At 48.4% G+C, this 20,158-nt stretch overlaps 1 long non-coding RNA gene across 2 annotated transcripts; it reads right to left on the bottom strand.

Annotated features, from left to right (window-relative positions):
- Positions 1 to 16,200: 16,200 nt before the first annotated feature.
- LOC134433543 (uncharacterized) lies at positions 16,201 to 17,182 on the bottom strand. Of its 2 annotated transcripts, none has more exons than XR_010031616.1 (3): positions 17,094 to 17,182; positions 16,547 to 16,704; positions 16,201 to 16,425 (listed from the first exon to the last, which is right to left on the bottom strand). It is a non-coding gene; the product is annotated as an uncharacterized LOC134433543 (long non-coding RNA). The 2 variants fall into 2 exon arrangements; XR_010031617.1 differs by lacking the exon at positions 17,094 to 17,182 and adding an exon at positions 16,977 to 17,062.
- Positions 17,183 to 20,158: the final 2,976 nt, after the last annotated feature.

The following is a 20,158-nucleotide window of genomic DNA, read 5'->3' as shown; positions in this document are numbered from 1 at the left end:
TCTGCCCTGCACACCGCAGCACTGGGATCAAAAGTGAGACGTGGCTTCTATGGGGCCTAAGGGGCCACTTCATGAACACCCCCCACCTCCAAATCGGACTCAAAAACCCCTCCCAGTAATTCCCAAACCAGCACCATGCCTTCATCCCCTCTGTGGGTCACAGCCCTCTACTTATCTCTCAGACATCTGGGGATGCCAGTCCGTCTCAGGTGCAGAGAAAGGCCACCTCGTCAGCTGGGAAGGTCCTGCTGGCACCGGGCTGGTGTCTCTCAGATAGCTAGATTAAAGAGAACCAAACATCAGTGCCTGACCTTGGCACCGCATCGGCCAAAACCCCACCACTCTGCTACTCACCGCGCTCCTAAGAAGGCCCGGCACCTCCTAACCCTGACCCTCTGCCACACCTGGAATGCATCTGCACCTGAAAGAAAGTTAGAACATATGTCAAACACCACCAGGATAACTCAAAAGCTGCAAACACCTTATGTCAGTCTAGGAAGAGCATCTAGAGCTCAAGTACATCCCACATTACTAATTCCAACTCCCCAGGGCTTGTCCTATTGCAGCAGGCCTGGCGGCAGGGCAGAACAGCTCCGGCACAAATATGTGCAGACACCCGTGACACGGAACGTGACAAAGAGGGGAACGAGAACCACGAGACATCATGCTTGTTTTGAGGGCCTCTAAGGGGAGAAGGCAAAAGGCATGCCAAAGACACACTAGTAAACACGGCACAGTGGACAACATGACACAGACCGGAGCTGTTCTGCGCTGCCCGCCTGAAAGCTGCCATCAAAAGTAGAGCCTCTCCCTTTAGCTGTCCTAAGAGGCCCTTGGACAAGATTGCATTCCCCTCTGCTCATTTTTAAATTTGGCCCAAGAACTCCAAATCTGCTACTCTCCCATCTCCAGGCAGTGGCCCCCGACTTATCTTTTCAATCATGGGTGATGGGAATCCATGTTGCACCTGAAATAAGTCTGCCTCCGAGGGCCTCGTAAGGGCCTGCGTGCCTCTCGGTCAGCTACAATAAAGAAAACCAAAAGCAAAGTGCGAGTCCAGAGTTATGTGGGCCAAATCCCAGCAAGGCAGCTACTTGCCCTCTCCTGAGTGGGCCTGGCTCCCTGAGGCTCCAGCTTCATCCTGACTCCAAGGCTGCGGCCTTTATTGAGAATGGCAACTGGGTTAAACAAAGGGAATGTTGAATGGCATTCCTGTGACTGCAGTGGATGACCTTGTGTGAGAAAGACAGGAAAATGCCGCTGCTATGCTTCTGAAAACCTTGGGTGGGGGAGCCCTGAAATAAACACCCTTTCACACCCTGCTGCCTACAAACACCCCCCCCCAAGAACTCCCAACTGGATACCTACTCACCCTCACTTCACCTACTCTCAATTCTCAAATCCCCTGAAGCCCCAATCGCACGCATCTTCTTGGACACAGGGACGATCCCTCTTATGACATGATTAATCTGCTGAAAAATGTACTGGAGTTGACACACCCTGGAATCTGTGAAAGCTACCCTCCTACTAAAAACAATGGAAGAAAAAAAAAAAAAAAAACCAAACACAAGAACAAAACCAGAAACTACAAACGTACTTTACCCCCCCAAAACACGAAACTCAAAACCACAAACCTAAATACTCCCTGTATTCCATGGCATTTTCTTCACTGTATTTCCCAAGCCTCTGTTACTTTAGATGCCCAGAAACACCTGCTGAAAATGAGCTGAGATAAGCTAAAAGAGACTCTTCACTGAAATGAGAGGAGAGCTCTTACCCCAGCAGTTCCCAGGGAGGGAATGAAGGCCCCCAACCAAGGCTGGGGTTAATATACCCCTGATAGTGCCCGCCTCTCGTTCCCATGATGCCCTGGAAAAGGGAGGGGACTAATCCCACCGGGTATAAAAGCCCTCAGAAGAGCTGCAGCAGTTTAGCTCCTCTGACTCAGATTCAAGAGGAGCAAAAGGCTTGTTAAAGAAGAAAGCTCTTCATAGAAAAAATAGTGCTTTCCATTTTCACAGTGACTACTGGCAGCAGAAGAACAGAAAACTGGTAAGACATTAAACTTTTTCTTAAGGTTACATAGATAGATACATTGGGTGATATGCTGCTGCCTTACATAATTAGTCTTTGGTAATTGCTAAGTAGAACATCATGTAGGACAAAGTAGGGTGGAGAAGAATGATAATGACGTAAATAGTCTAAGTCTCATTGGGACTCCTAATTAGGCCTAACTGCATTAGAAATAAAAATGAGGAAAAAAAACCTCCTGGGTGGCTTATGTGTTAAGTACACGCCGGGCTTGCTCTTCTCTAAGATACCTGTTCCAAAGGCACGGAAAAAAAGTGGCCAGAAATGAATACTTAAATCCTAAAAATGCTGAAAAAGACACAGCTTTCTTCAAGTGAACCCATAAAAATTAGACAGCGGGGCAGTTAGGTCCACTGAAACTGATAACATGACAAATAAACTGATTCTACCCTATAATTCGTTCTCCAAAAATATTGTGAAACGAAGGGTTCTCCTCAATTTAAATCCCTCAAGCAATGAAAAAACAGATTTTTTTCTGTCAATCAAAACCCTTAACAATGAGGGACAGCTGGGGAAGGTTTGCAGGAGGCATTTAAGACTCACAAAGCCACCTGACTTTGGGGTGGTGACGGCTTGTGTCTGTGAGACGTCTGGCGCGAGGCACGTTTTTCAGCAAGCGGCCGGCCCCTCTGGTCCGTAGACCTCTGAACACGGGTGCTGGCCCTTTTCCCTAGCAATGACAGCTAACTAACTCAGGTTCGAGATGGCAATTTGCATGAGGCACTTGGCACTACCAAAGTACCTTGAGGTGTCCCTGGTGCCAGCTGGAATCTGGAAGGCATGCTTCACAAAATAGAATTTCAGCAGACACCGCACCGCTCCGGGCTACAGGCCCGTGAACGCAAACACCGGCCCTTTCCCCTGGCAAACGAAACTCACCTGCCCGGGTTGGTTCAGAGGAGGCGCTTGGGACTGACTACGCGGCCTGATTTTGCAGAGGTGCTGGGGTGGGCTTGAGAGGCATCCTGTGCCATGCGAAATATGAGGAGCCGGCTGGGCACTCGTGGCGGCTGAGTCCTTACCAAAAATGCCACCCCGTTTCCTAGGTAAACAAAACTAACCGTTCCGGGTTCCTGGTGTCCCTTTGCAGGAGGCACCAGTTATTGTTAATGCAGCCTGAGTGTTCACTACTGCCGGCTTGGGTCTGCAAGGCATCTGGTGCAATGCAGAATTTTAGGAGCCAAACAGCCGCTCCAGGCCGCGGGCACCCAAACACCAAAGCAAGGTCTTTTCCCTGGAAAGAAAATGCAACAGACTACGTTCCTGATGGCAGATTGCAGGAGCGCCTTAAGACGCTCAAACCAGCCTGACCTGCAAGTTGTGCCAGCTTACGACCTGGAAGCATCCTGTGCAATAGGGAATTTCAACAGGCAGCGGAACACGCTGGGCCTGAGGCGCCTGAAAAAAAATGCTGACCCGTTGCCCTGGGAAACAACGCTCAACGGCGCAGGGTCCTGATGGCAGACTCCGGGAGACGCTGGGCGCTGTCAAAGTAGCCTGACTTTGCAGTGGTGGCAGCTAGAGTCCGGGAGGCAACCTCTGCAATGCAGAAGTTCAGCAGGCGATGGGCCTCTCCGGACAACAGGCCCCTCAACACGGAGACCGGCCTTTTCCCCTATCAATCCACACTCACCGGATCACGTTCCAGATGGCAGATTACAGAAGCCACTTAGCGCTGTGAAACCAGCTAGAGTTGGAACTGATTCCACCTGAGGTCTAGGGGGCACCTGCGCAAGGCAAAAGGTGAGTAGGCGGACGGCCCCTAGGACCTGAACACAATAGGCAGCCCTTTACACAGGGAAGTGTAACTCACCGGCCGAGGTTCCTGATGGCAGACGGCAGGAGACGCGTGCTGAAGAAAAAGCAGCTGGAGTTGGAACTCGTGCCACCTTGGCTCGAAGAGGCATATTTGGCAATACAGAAATTTCAGCAGGCAGCCAGCAACTCCGGGCAAGGCCTCCTGAACACCAATGCCGGCCCTTTCCCAGAAGAAGACAACTCAGCATCCCAGGTTCCTGATGGAATATTGCTGGAGCCATTTGGGACCCTCAAACGAGACTGACTGTACGGTGGTGGCAGCTTGGGTCTGGGAGCCATCCTGCGCAATGCAGAATTTTAGCCGGCTGATGGTCACGAAGGGCCCCTGGGCCCTGAATGTGAACACCAGCCCTTTTCTCAGGTAAGCGTGACTCAGCTGCCAGGTTCCTGATGGGAGATAGGAGACACGTGCCGAGGCCAAAGCAGCTAGTATTGGGACAGGGGCCAACTGGGTCTGGGAGGCAGATTGGGAAATGCAGAAGTTCAGAAGGCAAACAGCCGGCCACTCCGGGCCAAACGCCCCTGAACACTAATACATACCCTTTTCCCAGGTAAAGAAAACCGAGCAACCCGGGTTCCTGATTTCAAATTGCTGGAGGCGCTTGGGAGTCTCAAACCGTCTCGACTCGGCACCTATGGCAACTTGTATCTGGGAGGCATCCTGCGCAATGCGGAATTTCGGGAGCTAGCCGTCCACTAAGGGCCCCCGGCCCCTGAACAGGAACGCCAGCCCATTTCTCAGGGAAGCGTTACTCAGCCACCCGGGTTCCTGATGGCAGATGGCAGGAGACACGTGCCGAGGGAAAAGGAGCTGGACTTGGAACTGGTGCCGGCTTGGGTCTGGGAGGCACATTTGGCAATGCAGAATTTCAGCAGGCAGTCAGCCGCTCGAGGCAAGGCCTCCTGAACAACGCCAGCCCTGTCCCAGAAGAAGAAAACTCAGCAGCCCAGGTTCCTGATGGAATATTGCTGGAGCTATTTGGGACCCTCAAACCAGCCTGACTAGGCGGCGGTGGCAGCTTGGGTCCGGGAGGGATCCTGTGCAATACAGAATTTCACCAGACAGCCGTCCACAAAGGGCCCCTGCGCCCTGGACACAAATGCCACCCGTTACCCCAGGTAAGTGTAACTCACCAGCTCGGGTTCTTCATGGAAGATTGCTGGGGACATTCTGAACCTTCAAACCAGCCTGACTTTGCGGTGCAGGCAGCTAGGGTCTGGGAGGCATACTGTGCGATGCAGAATTTCAGATGGCAGACAGCCAGCCCCTCTGGACCAGAGGCTCCTAAACACTAGTGCTGTCCCTTTTCCCAGGTAAGCAAAACTCAGCCCCCCAGGTTCCTTGTTGCAGATTAGTGGAGGCACTTGGGACTCTCAAATGAGCTCGACGCGAGTGAGGTGGCAGCTTTGGTCGGGGAGGCATCCTGAGCAATGCAGAACTTCAGCAGGCGGACAGCCGGCCGCTCCGGGCCACGGGATCCTTAAAATTAGTCCTGTCCCTTTTCCCAGATAAGGAAAACTCAGCCACCCAAGTTCCTGGTGGCATATTGTTCGAGGCGCTTGGGACTCTCAAAAAGATCAACTAGGCACAGGTGGCAGCTTGGGGCTGGGACGCATCCAGACCAATGCAGAATTTCAGGACACAGCAGGCCACTAAGGGCCCGGGACACCAATGCTGCCCATTACACAGGGAAGTGTAACTCAGCAGCTCAGGTTCCTGAAGGAAGATTGCTGGAGCCACTTGAGACTCCCAAACCAGCTTGACTTTGTGGTGGTGGCAGCTGGGGTGCGGGAGGCATCCTGCCCAATGCGGAATTTCACCAGGCGGCCGGCCGCTAAGGGCCCCTGGGCACTGGACAAAAATGCCGCCCATTACGCAGGGAAATGTAACCCAACCACCCGGGTTCCTGATGGCAGATGGCAGGAGACACGTGCCGAGGACAAAGCAGCTGGAGCTGGAACTGGTGCCGGCTTCGGTCTGGGAGGCACGTTTGGCAAAGCAGAAATATCAGCAGGCAGCCAGCCAATCTAGTCAGGGCCTCCTGAACACAAATGCCAGCCCTGTCCCAGAAGAAGAAAACTCAGCACCCCAAGTTGCTGATGGGAGATTGCTGAAGCCATTTGGGAGCCTCAAAGCCTCCTCACTCTGCAGCGGTGGCAGCTTGGGTCAGGGTGGCATCCTGCGTAATGCAGAAATTCAGCACACAGCAGGTCACTAATGGCCCCTGGGCCCTGAAAAAAGATGCTGCCCTTTACACAGGGAAGTGTAACTCACCAGCTCAGGTTCTTGATGGCAGATTTCTGGGGCCATTTGGGACCCTCAAACCAGCCTGACTCTGCGGTGGAGGCACCTTGGTCCGGCAGGCATCCTGCGCAATGCGGAATTTCAGCAGGCAGACAGCCACTCCAGGCAAGACCTCCGGAACACCACTGCCAGCCCTTTCCCAGAAGAAGAAAACTCAGCAGCCCAGGTTCCTGATGGCATATTGCTATAGGAGCTTGGGAGTCTCAAACAAGTTCGACTCAGGTGAGGTGGCAGCCTGGGTCTGGGAGGGATCCTGCGCATTGCAGAATTTCAGAATGCAACCGGCCACTAAAGGCCCCTGGGCCCTGTATACCAATAATGCCCTTTACACAGGGAAGTGGAACTCACCAGCTCCGGTTCCAGATGTCAGATTGGTGGAGCCATTTGGGACCCTCAAACCAGCCTGACTTTTAGGTGGTGGCAGCTTGGGTCTGGGAGGCATCCTGTGCAATGTGAAATTTCAGCAGACATCCGGCCACTCCTGTCCCCAGCCTCCTGAAGACACATGCTGACCCTTTACCCAGGTGAGCAAAACTCAACCCCCAAGTTCCTGGTGGCAGATTGGTGGAGGCGCTTGGGACTCTCAAACGAGCTCGACTCGGCTGAGGTGGCAGCTTGGGTCTGGGAGGCATCCTGCGCAATGCGGAATTTCAGAAAGCAGTCGGCCACTAAGGACCCCTGGGCCCTGAAAACCAAAGCCGCCCTTTAGATAGGGAAGTGTAACTCACCAGCTCAGGTTCCTGATGTCAGATTGGTGGAGCCATTTGAGACCCTCAAACCAGCCTGACTTTGCGGTGGTGGCAGCTTGGGTCTGGGAGGCATCCTGCGCAATGTGAAATTTCAGCAGACAGCTGGCCACACCGGTCCACAGGCTCCTTAACACTACTGCTGACCCTTTACCCAGGTCAGCAAAACTCACCCCCCAGGTTCCTGGTTCCAGATTGCTGGAGCAGCTTTTGACTCTCAAACGAGTTCGACTCGGCTGAGGTAGCAGCTTGGGTCTTGGAGGCATCCTGCGCAAGGTGCAATTTCACAAGGCAGTCAGCCACTAAGGCCCCTGGGCCCTGAAAACCAAAGCCGCTCTTTAGACAGGGAAGTGTAACTCTCCAGCTCAGGTTCCTGATGTCAGATTGCTGGAGCCATTTGGGACCCTCAAACCAGCCTGACCTTGCGGTGATGGCAGCTTGGGCCCGGGAGGAATCCTGCACAATGTGAAATTTCAGCAGACAGCTGGCCACACCGGTCCACAGGCTCCTTAACACTACTGCTGACCCTTTACCCAGGTGAGCAAAACTCAACCCCCAAGTTCCTGGTGGCAGATTGGTGGAGGCGCTTGGGACTCTCAAACCAGCTCGACTCGGCTGAGGTGGCAGCTTGGGTCTGGGAGGCATCCTGCGCAATGCGGAATTTCAGAAAGCAGTCGGCCACTAAGGACCCCTGGGCCCTGAAAACCAAAGCCGCCCTTAAGACAGGGAAGTGTAACTCACCAGCTCAGGTTCCTGATGTCAGATTGGTGGAGCCATTTGAGACCCTCAAACCAGCCTGACTTTGCGGTGGTGGCAGCTTGGGTCTGGGAGGCATCCTGCGCAATGTGAAATTTCAGCAGACAGCTGGCCACACCGGTCCACAGGCTCCTTAACACTACTGCTGACCCTTTACCCAGGTCAGCAAAACTCACCCCCCAGGTTCCTGGTTCCAGATTGCTGGAGCCGCTTTTGACTCTCAAACGAGTTCGACTCGGCTGAGGTAGCAGCTTGGGTCTTGGAGGCATCCTGCGCAAGGTGCAATTTCACAAGGCAGTCAGCCACTAAGGTTCCTGGGCCCTGAAAACCAAAGCCGCTCTTTAGACAGGGAAGTGTAACTCTCCAGCTCAGGTTCCTGATGTCAGATTGCTGGAGCCATTTGGGACCCTCAAACCAGCCTGACCTTGCGGTGACGGCAGCTTGGGCCTGGGAGGAATCCTGCACAATGTGAAATTTCAGCAGACAGCTGGCCACACCGGTCCACAGGCTCCTTAACACTACTGCTGACCCTTTCCCCAGGTCAGCACAACTCACCCCCCAGGTTCCTTGTTGCAGATTGGTGAAGGAGCTTGGGACTCTCAAACAAGCTCGACTCAGGTGAGGTGGCAGCTTGGGACTGGGAGGCTTCCTGGACAATGCAGAATTTCAGCAGACAGCCCGTCACTAAGGGCCCCTGGGCCCTAAAAACCAATGCCGCCCTTTACACAGGGAAGTGTAACTCACCAGCTCAGGTTCCTGATGGCAGATTGCTGGGGCCATTGGGGATCCTTAAACCAGCCTGACTTTGCGGTGGTGGCAGCTTGGGTCTGGGAGGCTTCCTGCACCATGTTAAATTTCCCCAGGCAACCGCCCACTCCCGTCCCCAGGCTCCTGAACACTAATGCTGACCCTTTCCCCCAGGTAAGCAAAACTCAGACGCCCAGGTTCCTTGTTGCAGATTGCTGGTGGTGCTAGGGACTCTCAAATGAGCTCGACTTGGCTGAGGTGGCAGCTTACGTCTGGGAGGCATCCTGTGCAATGCGGTATTTTAGAAGGCACACAGACAGCCACTTCAGCCCACAGGCTCTTTAAAAGTAATGATGACCCTTGCCCCAGCTAAGCAAAACTCAGGCCCCCAGGTTCCTTGTTGCAGATTGGTGGAGGCGTTTGGGACTCTCAAACAAACTCGACTCGGCTGAGGTGGCAGCTTCGGTCTGGGAGGCATCCTGCGCAATGCGGAATTTCAGCAGACAGCCGGCCGCTACGGGCCCCTGGGCACTGGACACAAATGCCGCCCATTGCACAAGGAAGTGTAACTCATCTTCCAGGTTCCTGATGGCAGATGGCAGGAGACAGGTGCCGAGGCAAAAGCACCTGCAGTTACCACTGGGGCCAGCTTGAGTCTGGGAGGCACATTTGGCAATGCAGAATTTGAGCAGACAGCCAGCCGCTTCAGCTGAGGACTCCTTAACACCAATGCCAGCCCTTTCCAAGAAAAAGAAAACTCAGACGCCCAGGTTCCTGATGGAAGACTGCTGGATCCATTTGGGACCCTCAAACCAGCCGGACTTTGTGGTGGTGGCAGCTTGGGTTGAGAAGGCATCCTGCGCAATGTGAAATTTCAGCAGACAGCCAGCCACTCCTGTCCCCAGCCTCCCGAAGACACATGCTGACCCTTTGCCCAGGTAAGCAAAACACAGCCCCCCAGGTTCCTTATTTCAGATTGGTGGAGGCGCTTGGGACTCTCAAATGAGTTCGACTCTGCTTAGGTGGCAGCTTGGGTCTGGGAGGCATCCTGCGCAATGTTAAATTTCAGCAGACAGCTGGCCACACCGGTCCACAGGCTCCTAAACACTACTGCTGACCCTTTCCCCAGGTCAGCACAACTCACCCCCCAGGGTCCTTGTTGCAGATTGGTGATGGAGCTTGGGACTCTCAAACAAGCTCGACTCAGGTGAGGTGGCAGCTTGGGACTGGGAGGCTTCCTGGACAATACAGAATTTCAGCAGAGCCGGTCACTAAGGGCCCCTGGGCCCTAAAAACCAATGCCGCACTTTACACAGGGAAGTGTAACTCACCAGCTCACGTTCCTGATGGCAGATTGCTGGGGCCATTGGGGATCCTTAAACCAGCCTGACTTTGCGGTGGTGGCAGCTTGGGTCTGGGAGGCATCCTGCACCATGTTAAATTTCAGCAGGCAGCCACCCACTCCCATCCCCAGGCTCCTGAAAACTAATGCTGACCCTTTCCCCCAGGTAAGCAAAACTCAGACGCCCAGGTTCCTTGTTGCAGATTGCTGGTGGTGCTAGGGACTCTCAAATGAGCTCGACTTGGCTGAGGTGGCAGCTTATGTCTGGGAGGCATCCGGTGCAATGCGGTATTTCAGAAGGCACACAGACAGCCACGCCAGCCCACAGGCTCTTTAAAAGTAATGATGACCCTTGCCCCAGCTAAGCAAAACTCAGGCCCCCAGGTTCCTTGTTGCAGATTGGTGGAGGCGTTTGGGACTCTCAAACAAACTCGACTCGGCTGAGGTGGCAGCTTCGGTCTGGGAGGCATCCTGCGCAATGCGGAAATTCAGCAGACAGTAGGCCGCTACGGGCCCCTGGGCACTGGACACAAATGCCGCCCATTGCACAAGGAAGTGTAACTCATCTTCCAGGTTCCTGATGGCAGATGGCAGGAGATAGGTGCCGAGGCAAAAGCACCTGCAGTTACCACTGGGGCCAGCTTGAGTCTGGGAGGCACATTTGGCAATGCAGAATTTGCGCAGACAGCCAGCCGCTTCAGCTGAGGACTCCTTAACACCAATGCCAACCCTTTCCAAGAAGAAGAAAACTCAGACGCCCAGGTTCCTGATGGAAGATTGCTGGAGCCATTTGGGACCCTCAAAGCAGCCTGACTCTGCGGTGGTGACAGCTTGGGTCTGGGAGGCATCCTGCACAATGCAGAATTTCAGCAGACAGCCAGCTGCTCCGGTCCCCAGGCTCCAGAACACTACTGCTGACCCTTTCCCCAGGAAAGCAAAAGCCAGCATCCCAAGTTCCTGGTGGCATATTGCTGGAGGAGCTTGCGACTCTCAAAATAGTTCGACTCAGGTGAGGTGGCAGCCTGGGTCTGGGAGGCATCCTGCGCAATGCGGAATTTCAGAAGGCAGCCGGCCACTAAGGGCCCCCGGGCCCTGTATACCAATACTGCCCTTTACACAGGGAAGTGTAACTCACCAGCTCCAGTTCCTGATGTCAGATTGCTGGAGCCATTTGGGACCCTCAAACCAGCCTTCCTTTTCGGTGGTGGCACCTTGGGTCTGGGAGGCATCCTGCGCAATGTGAAATTTCAACAGACAGCCGGCCACACCTGTCCCCAGGCTCCTGAAGACACATGCTGACCCTTTGCCCAGGTAACCAAAACTCAGCCCCCAGGTTCCTGGTGGCAGATTGCTCAAGGCGCTTGGAACTCTCAAATGAGCTCGACTCCGCTTAGGTGGCAGCTTGGGTCTGGGAGGCATCCTGCGCAATGTGAAATTTTAGCAGGCAGCCGGCCACTCCTCTCCCCAGGCTCCTGAAGACACATGCTGACCCTTTGCCCAGGTAAGCAAAACACAGCCCCCCAGGTTCCTTATTGCAGATTGGTGGTGGCGCTTGGGACTCTCAAACGAGCTCGACTCGGCTGAGGTGGCAACTTGGGTCTGGGAGGCATCCTGCGCAATGCGGAATTTCAGAAGGCAGTCGGCCACTAAGGGCCCCTGGGCCCTGAAAAACAGTGCTGCCCTGGACACAGGGAAGTGTAACTCACCTGCTCAGGTTCTTGATGGCAGATTTCTGGGGCCAGTTGAAACCTTCAAACCAGCCTGGCTCTGCGGTGGTGGCAGCTTGGGTCCAGCAGGCATCCAGTGCAATGTTAGATTTCAGCAGACAGCCGGCCACTCCTGTCCCCAGGCTCCTGAACACTAATGCTGACCCTTTCCACAGGTAAGCAAAACTCAGCCCCCCAGGTTCCTTGTTGCAGATTGGTGCAGGCGCTTGGGACTCTCAAACGAGCTCAACTCGGCTGAGGTGGCAGCTTGGGTCTCGGAGGCATCCTGCGCAATGTGAAATTTTAGCAGGCAGCCGGCCACTCCTGTCCCCAGGCTCCTGAAGACACATGCTGACCCTTTGCCCAGGTAACCAAAACACAGCCCCCCAGGTTCCTTATTGCAGATTGGTGGTGGCGCTTGGGACTCTCAAACGAGCTCGACTCGGCTGAGGTGGCAACTTGGGTCTGGGAGGCATCTTGCGCAATGCGGAATTTCAGAAGGCAGTCGGCCACTAAGGGCCCCTGGGCCCTGTACACAAATGCCGCCCTTGAGACAGGGAAGTGTAACTCACCAGCTCAGGTTCCTGATGGCCGATTGGTGAAGCCATTTCGGATCCTCAAACCAGCCTGACTTTGAGGTGGTGGCAGCTTGGGTCTGAGAGGCATCCTGGACTTCAGCATGCAGACGGCCGTCCACTCCAGACCACAGGCCCCTGATCATTAGGGCGTACCCTTTCCCCACGTAAGCAAAAGTCAGCAGCCCAAGTTCCTGGTGGCAGATTGCTCAAGGCGCTTGGAACTCTCAAATGAGCTTGAGTCAGGTGAGGTGGCAGCTTGGGTCTGGGAGGCATCCTGCGCAATGTTAAATTCCAGCAGAAAGCCGGCCCCTCCAGTCCCCAGGCTTCTGAACACTAATGCTGACACTTTCCACAGGTAAGCAAAACTCAGCCCCCCGGGTTCCTTGTTGCACATTGCTGGTGGCGCTTGGGACTCTCAAAGAAGCTCGACTCAGCTGAGGTGGCAGTTTGGGTCTCGGAGGCGTCCTGTGCAATGCAGAAATTCAGCACAAAGCAGGTCAGTATGGGCCCTGGACACCAATGCTGCCCATTACACAGCAAAGCGTAACTCAGCTTGTCAGATTCCTGATGGCAGATGCCTGGAGAGAGGTGCCGAGGCAAAAGCACCTGGAGTTGCCGCTTGTGCCAGCTGGGGTGTGGGAGGCACATTTCGCAATACAGAATTTGAGCAGGCAGCCAGCCGCTTCATGGCCTCCTTAGCACCACTGCCAGCCCTTCCCCAGTAGAAGAAAACTCAGCAGCCCAGATTCCTGATGGAAGATTGCTGGAGCCATTTGGGACCCTCAAACCAGCCGGACTTTGCGGTGGCGGCAGCTTAGGTTTGGGAGGCATCCTGTGCAAGGTGAAATTTCAGCAGACAGCTGGCCACACCTTTCCCCAGGCTCCTGAACACAACTGCTGACCCTTTCCCCAGGTAAGCAAAAGTCAGCAGCCCAAGTTCCTGGTGGCATATTGCTGGAGGTGCTTGGGACTCTCAAACAAGGTGAAGGCAGGGAACGCGGCAAAAAAACAGGGCCGACCCACGCCAAAAACTCCTCTGAAATAAATGCCGCAAAACAACCAGGAAGAAGAAAAAAAACCCTCCTGCCTCTAACCTCATAGGATAAAAAAGAAAACAAAAACCAAAACCGAGTAAGTTCTTTTAAGAAATATTTAAATATTTTTACGAATATTTTTCATAATAATACTCACCTTTTTATTTACAATGTATATTGATGTATACTGTCTATTTATACATTTTATTTATAAATAAATTTATATTCTATATTACATCTATCCCTAATACCTAAATGTATTGATTTATTTTTATACATATTTTTACGTTGTAAGTGTTACAAAAGTAAAAATGCTAACAAAAATATATACTTACTTTCTTTAAAAAAATTACTCTGCCTCTACCCATATAAAAGCCAAAAAGAACCCCTTAAATTTATGTGTATTTAATTTTTTTAAAAATTATGTTTATTATATTTATATCCAAATTTATATTCACAATGTATATTGGTGTGTATAATGTTTAACTTTTCATTTTTAATGTCCGATTACTTTATAAATTTATTTTCTATTTTACATCTGTTAGTATTCCTTATATTTATTTATATATTTTTATTAATATCTTCATATATTTATTATTTATTTGTGTTAGGATTTTTACTTCTGTAACACTTTGAATTTTGAAAAATATTGAAATTCAGTTTAAAAAAAGGGGTTCTTTTTGGCTTTAATTTGAGACAGGATTTTTTTTTAATAATCTTTTTTTCAGGCTCATATTCACTTGTACATTTAAAATGTATACTAATGTATACTCTTATTTGTATTCTCCATTACATCTCTTCCTGATATTTATATTTACTTAAATAATCAAGATATATATTTCTCAATATTGATATATTTGATATTTCTATGTATATTTATAACAGTAATATCCATATTCATATTATTTATAATAAAAACCCTGCCTCTAACCCAGTAAGAACCAAAAAAAACCCCAACCCTTTCTTTTAAAAGATATTTAAATCTATATCCTTATGTTTTCATATTTATATTCACATTTGTATTTACAATGTATACTAATGTATATTGCTTACTTATACGTTTATCTTTATCAATGTCAATTTATAAATAAATTTATATTCTATATTACATCTACTCCAAGCACTTATTTATATATTTTATACATATTTTGATATATTGATTATATATTCCTGTGTCAAGATTTGTACTTCTGTAACACTTATGTTATTTAAAATAAAACCCCTGCCTCTACTGAAATGAAAGCCAAAAAATTCCCTTTCCTTTAAAATATATTTACATATTTTTATATTTTTATTCCCATTTATAATTTATATTGCCATATAATGTTATTTATATTCTATATTACAAATCTGCATTTTACTTACTTATATTTATATTTTAGTTAAGATTCTCTTTATATAATTATTATATATTTCAAATTGCTGAACTATGAATATAAAGATTCACATTTTTATAATACTTATATTATTTAAAATGAAACTCCTGCCTATAACCAAATAAAAACCAAGGACACCCCTTTATTTAAACATTAGTTAAAATTCTATTCACATCTACAAATTTAATTTATTATACTTATAGATGTGATAGATTAGAGAGAATACCTTTTAATAAAAAAATAATAGATCTATTATTTTTATAATATGTATTTCTTTTACTTATATTTATTCATATTAAATGTTTATAGATATATAAATATGTAATTTATATACCGATATCTGGATTTCTACTTTTATATTATTTCTATTTATATTATTTATAAAAAAAAAACAGCCTATAACCTAAAAAAACCCCAAAAAATCTCCAATTTATTTTAACATTTTTATATTTACATTCTATATATATATATCTTTGTTTATATATATAATAGATTATATAATATATGGTATATAATTGTAACATAGTATATATCAATTAGTTTTACGTATTTATCTATTTGATTGCTAGATTTCTTTACCACTGTAATGTTATATTTATTTTTAAATTTATATTTATTTCTATTTTCATCTATATATTAGACCATATAAATTCATTAACCTGTCACATCAGAGCCATAAAAATACTGTACCTTTGTCAGCAGCAGTACGCAGCACAAGCTCATCCCATCGCAGCACAGCAAAATAAAACCTATTTCTATTACTAACAGAACAAACATCCCACAACATTGAACCCCAATAAAAACTGAAATAAACCAAACTGTAAATAACTGATAGTGGGATTTGAAAGTAGCCCTAAACCTCCGCACATTCTCATCATAAACTGCCTCCTACACCAATATCTCAAACACCCAAATACACCTTGAAAATGACACAGCTGCTAATAAAAACGCCCAGTAAAAATTCAAGCAAAGCAACTCACTACACTCAAAACTGTACAACTGACCCTAAACATTACTAAAAAAAAACCTCTACCTTTATGCACAAATAATAACATATAATCTATAAAAGCTATTTGACAAAATTAAAAAAATATTAAAACCATGAAAATAAAAAATCTAAATTATTAAAATACTAAAAAATACCACGAACTAAATTAAAAAAATATTGCCTATAACACCCCACCATATAAATGCCCCTGTCCCAAAAAATATAAATAAAAAAAACTATCAAACCAGAAAGAAATCAGAACTTAGGAACACCAAAACCATAGCGTCCAAAAAGTCACACCACATCCCTTATCATACACCAACTACAAACAACATAAAACAATACAACGAGTTCTTAAAAACCACCTTAAAACCACTACATTGAAAAACATTTCAAAAATTAAAAACTGCATTTAACAAAAGCCCTCTAATAAATTCACACCCAAAACTCCAGCAGCCCAGCTGGCCCTACCAAAGCTCTAGGTTTATACATACAGTAAACAAAACCAAAATCGCAGTAATACCTATCAGAAGTCTATGAAAGAAACCTATTGAAATTACTCCTACCTCAAATACAAACCAACCCATCCAAAGTCAGCTTCACTCAAAAAACAATCTACACAGAGTTAATAACAGCAAGAAATAGAACAACACACCATATACGACCAATTAATATAATAGTTTAAAAAACAAAAAGAAAAAAAAGTGTTTTTTTTTCTTCACTAACTTCTTTTATTAGCTAGAACAAAGGCTTTTGCCAGGACTGTAACAACAACTCCTTCTTCTTCTGAAAGGTCCCTTCTCATTCCCAAATTCCTTACAACTTCGGAGTTTAAATCCAAGCAAAAAAGCAAAATTCGTGCACTTGTACGTTCGATGCTACTGTCAGATTCTCTGTTTCCCTCCACATCTTCTTACATTTTCAGTCTTCACGCTGTCCTGCCGTGATGAGTTGACAAAAGATTTTGGTAAATGTTAAGAGAGGATTTCCCTCCCTCCCCAGAACTGGGTTCCTCAGCGCATTTCACTCAATCCCAAACCGGCAATGATGCACGCTCACCTGAAACAGGGGAATAAATCTGTAAAGGTCACTAAATAAATAAAAGCGCATCCCCATTGTTCCAGCACTCAGCAGCCCATGCGGCCAAGGTCAGAGCTCTCTGCTCACCGAGGACACAGCAACCAGCACGGACCTTTCTCCCACTGTCCAGCACAGACCTGCAAAGGCAGAGAGGAGTTTACAGAGACCGGGACGCGGCGGGACGGGACGGGACGGGCGCCCGGCCCGACCTTCCAAAGCTGTCGGCAGCGAGGGCGGGGAGCGCCACGGCCCCGCTCCGCCGCCTGCCCGGGGCCGCCCCGCCGGGATTGTCCGGCCCGCGGTCGCTCCCAGAGCCTGGAGCGGGGCGGGCGCGGGCTCGGGGGCTGCCGCCCTGTTCCGATGCCGCTCGCCTGCCCCCGTCCGCTGCCCCGGAGCGCTACGACCGCACCTCCGCCGCCCGCCGAAACCGGTCCCGCCGGGCCCCCCCCGCCGCGGCCATTCTTCTCGGCCATCGCGTCCCTTTGCACTCCCGAATGTCCTTCCCCCGTCCCCGCCATTTACAGACCCTGGCCCGACCACCGCAAGCTCCCGCCCCTCGCCCTTCCCTCGCTCGGCAGCGGCGTCCTTGCCCCGCCCCCGGCACTCAGCGGCGAGGGGCAGGGCGCTGGCTCGGGGGATGCGATCCCGCTCTGTGGCCACAGGGGGGCAGATTTACAGGGGTGTGCGATTTCCCCGCCCATTTCGCCGCCATCCTGAGAAGGTCAAAGAAAGTCCGCGACATTCACGACGTGCCCTTCCCAAGCTGGCGAGTGAAAGAGGACCCTCGGAAGAGATAGGCGATTAGGCAGATGCCTGTCAGCAACCCGCCTAAATACGGACGCCCGCAGCGCTGCTGACCACATAGTCCGTGTCTTAGACACTAAAAATGCCACATGAAAAGCCGTCGGGGCCGCCCTGGCGTCGGTGTTCCATGCAGGCAGCCGATTAGACCGAGCCGGGTCCTCGACTTCCCAGCCCTTGTCGCCGCCATCTTGAGAAGGTCAAGAAAAACTCCGTGACATCCGCAACTCGCCACTCCCAACATGGCGGGCTCTCGGCTGCCTGGCGGCTGAGAGCTGCAGTACCGCGCTCTGCCCACAAAGCGGCAGCACTGCCGCCCGCCCCAGCCAGGGGCGCAGCGCGCCTCAGGGCTGCGGGCAGAGAAGGCGGCAAAAAATAACAGGGGCGACCCCCAACAAAAACTGCTCTGAAATAAATGCCAAAAACCTGCCTCTTACCCGACCAGAACCAAACAAGCCCCCTTGATTTAAAGCCATGTTTACATAATATAAATAAGAAAAATAGAAATATAAAATTTCACATGCATCTTTACAGTGGACATTGATGTAGCATGTAATTTATATAACATATTCTGTCTGTTCCTATTATTTATATTTACTTATATTTTCTGGTTTGATAAATATCTTTCTATATCGATTGTATATTTCTATGTTTGAAATTACATTTCTATCATGCTTTTATTGTTTAAAATAAAAATCCCATCCTAACTAAAGAAATAAAAAGCTCTATTCTTTTAAACTATATTGAACTGTTTTTATATTTATAGCTTGCATGACTAATATAATGCTTAAATATAAACATAAATGTGAATATAATAATATATAATATGTATCCTATTCACATAATATAAGAAAAAATAAGTTAAAAAAGAATTAATCTGTAAGTTGTAGCAGTAGATATGGTACATATTTTTAATTTTTATATTAACTTTTAGCTATTTATTGTCTATTTCTATACTTAGATTTCTAGCTTTATATTATTTGTATTCATAATTTTTATACTAAAACACTTGCTTTTGCCAAATAAAAAACAAAATCCCCGTTTATTTTAAACTACTTAAAAAAACATACAGTATATCAATATGGTGTAATATATAACAAACTATATAAATAAGATACGATACACATAAATAATCTATTTTATATCAATATCCTATAATACACTATAATAAGATATATGCAGTATTACGGATTGTGTTGATTTATGTTATTTTATATTTTATATAAAGAATTGTTAAATTATTTATCTGCATATATTTGAAACACATTTCTATATTTATACTTTGGTTGCGATTTTTTCTGGGTGTTTTCTGGGTCTTTTCTTGCCCTTGTTGGAATTTTCTTCTGGGTTTTTTTCTGGGTTTTTTCTTGCCCACCTTCAGGGTTTTTTCCTGTTTTTTTCTGGTTTTTTTTCTTGCCCATTTTCAGGTTTTTCTCTAGGTTTCTTCTTGCCCAGCATCGGGGTATTTTTCTGGGTTTTTTCTCACCCATCTTGGGGTTTTTTCCTGGGTTTTTTCTTGCCTATCTTCGTCTGTTTTTCTGGGTTTTAAGCCAACATAGGTACATACCATGTCAGAACATACAATGTAACCCAGCTGGGGATTTTTTATTCTAAATTTAACAATGAGTTGCAAAACCTGGAAAGCACAAGTCACACACACAAGCTTAAATCCAGTCAGCATGTGCTCACACATGCAGAGACGAGCAGACACAGACACAGTCACATGCTCTCACACACGCTCACACACTCTTTCCATTTACACGCTCACTGCATCCCTTACTCGAGACGCAGAAGAAAGTGCTGTAACACATCTTCTGGCTGCTGCTCCCTGACGTCAAATGGTAGATTCTGGGGAAATCAGCAGGCTCGGGGACCTGTGAGATGACAGGAAGGGTCAATGAGTGGCTATCTGACAGCCAGGACTTGTCCCCGCTCGGGACCGATAAATTTTGTACCCAAAATCCCATAGAACACAGATGACCAGTAAAATTTTGATAAATGTTCTACCTAACTGTGACTACGTGCCAGGGCAGGGCAGCTCCGATCATAAATGGCACAATGTAAGTACACACAATATATAAGCTGAGGAAAACAGTGCAAGTGTACACAGGGTGTAAGCATACACCATATAAGGCGACACACTTACATGCTGTGTAAGTACACACGTGTACAAGTCAAGATAGGTACATACAATACAAGCCAGGACTTGATATAACTCTCTGCAAGATGAATTCTTGAACCCTATACCCTTTGAGAAGATGGAACCTCCAGCACTACTGTAGTCATCTCAGGAGGTGCATCTGAAAAAAAAGTTAGGAAAGGAGGCAGACAGTTGAAGGATAACTTAAGAGCTCCAGAAATCATTTGTCCATCGACAAATCCCATCTAGAGCCCAAGTACACCCCACATTACAAATTCCAACTCCCCATGGTTTGTCCTACTGAAGCACGCCATGCAGCAGGGCAGAACAGCTCCGGCACAAACACCTGCAGACACCCGTGACACAGAACGTGACAAACAGGGGGACGTGAAACACGACACATCATGCTTGTGGTGGGGGCCTCGAGGGAAGAGGGCAAAAGGGACCCCAAAGACACACTAGGGAACACGGCACACCGGACAACACGACGCACACCGGAGCTGTTCTGCACTGCCCGCCTGAAAGCTGCCATCAAAAGTAGAGCCTCTCCCTTTAGCTGTCCTAAGAGGCCCTTGGACAAGATTGCCTTTCCCTCTGCTCATTTTTAAATCTGCCCCAAGAACTCCCAACCCACTATTCACTCATCTCCA

Source organism: Melospiza melodia, unplaced genomic scaffold, assembly GCF_035770615.1.
Source record: "Melospiza melodia melodia isolate bMelMel2 unplaced genomic scaffold, bMelMel2.pri scaffold_199, whole genome shotgun sequence".
In the NCBI taxonomy this organism is placed as follows: domain Eukaryota; kingdom Metazoa; phylum Chordata; class Aves; order Passeriformes; family Passerellidae; genus Melospiza; species Melospiza melodia.
This window is presented reverse-complemented; position numbering and strand designations above follow the sequence as displayed.